We start from the raw sequence: 1,328 nt of genomic DNA, 5'->3' as shown, positions 1-1,328 counted from the left end.
TGAAAGAAAGTTTATTATTTAATCAAGAAATTATAATCAAAGCAAAAGATTAGTTCGGCAGCATCGTCCTCATTTCTCCTGTTCCATGTTAACATGTAACCCTCTAAAGGACCATCAGAGTCGTTTACCTAATTTTTTTTTTGTTTCCACTGGACCAGTTTCTTTTTTTTTTACCAAACATTTAACCAGAAGTAATCTGAGATCTTTAATTTAGCATTTTTCTTACTATCTGTTGCTTGTAAAAGTGATAATGATCAAAATCATCCACAGGCTGGCTGGGATGGTTCTGTTTATGGGTTTGGTTTGTAGTTCAGTTTGTTCCTCGGAGCAAAGAGTAAAAGTGATGATATTCAGCAGCGGTGAGCATCTTCTCTCTGCAGCAGGATGACGGCGCTAACCCTTCAGCTAATGGCCTGCAGGTCAGCGGTGAGACACTCTCACGTCTCCAGGGTGGCCTTTCTCTCTGACCTCATCTCTTGGTGGTCGGGGGTAATGCTAAGTGACCCGGCGGCATTAATTCTGCACACAATTGTTCCACTCAATCTGCACCCACACGGTTACAGAGAGGCTGAGTTATGCACGCTGCCACAGGAAGGCGTCATGGCCGGACCTTCTGCACCCTCACAGACAGGAAGCTGCCGCCTCATATACGGATGATAGAAGGAGAAAGCTGAAAGGTCGGCTCCATTAGACCATCTAGAGTTTAATGTCACAGAGCCTAAAGGAGGAACGCTCATCATCTCATCCTGCCAACGGGTCACCGTGGGAACAAGCATCAGTCCATCAAGACCGGCTCTAAACTTTGGAGAAGGATCCTCTACTAGAAACATCTGCAATCGACAACAATTACAATTATAAGATTTTCAGCGGATTTGTTATTGATTGCAGATGTGTCTAGTAGCTCCCATTGATTTTGCTTGTAAAGCGGGGAGAATGGCGCTAGGCTTACCACACCGTGACGTCACTGCTGGAAGATGGCAGGAGGGAGGGGTTACTATATTTGGGCAAAAATGGCCGCTCCCAGACTCAGTTATCGTGACGAAAATGATTATTTTTATTTTTTTACTGATTAATGCTCACTTAGCTGATTGCTCCTTCATGTGTTTCCAAAAAGGTGACGGCAAAAGTAAATAACCCAGTCCATCTTTTCACTGTAGACAAGCCATGATCTGCTTCTCTGTTCTCCATTTTTCATTTGGATGAAATAATAGCTGCATGAATCATGACAGCAGACAAGATAGAGGAGAGCAGGAGGCGGGGTTACCAATCTACTGGCTCTGGTGAGCAGAGTTCGCTGCTTTTAGATGTTGTCTCCAAAGCCTCCAGTA

Source organism: Cyprinodon variegatus, unplaced genomic scaffold (genome assembly GCF_000732505.1).
Source record: "Cyprinodon variegatus isolate N-32 unplaced genomic scaffold, C_variegatus-1.0 Scaffold376, whole genome shotgun sequence".
Classification (NCBI taxonomy): domain Eukaryota; kingdom Metazoa; phylum Chordata; class Actinopteri; order Cyprinodontiformes; family Cyprinodontidae; genus Cyprinodon; species Cyprinodon variegatus.
Note: the sequence above shows the minus strand (reverse complement) of the source record.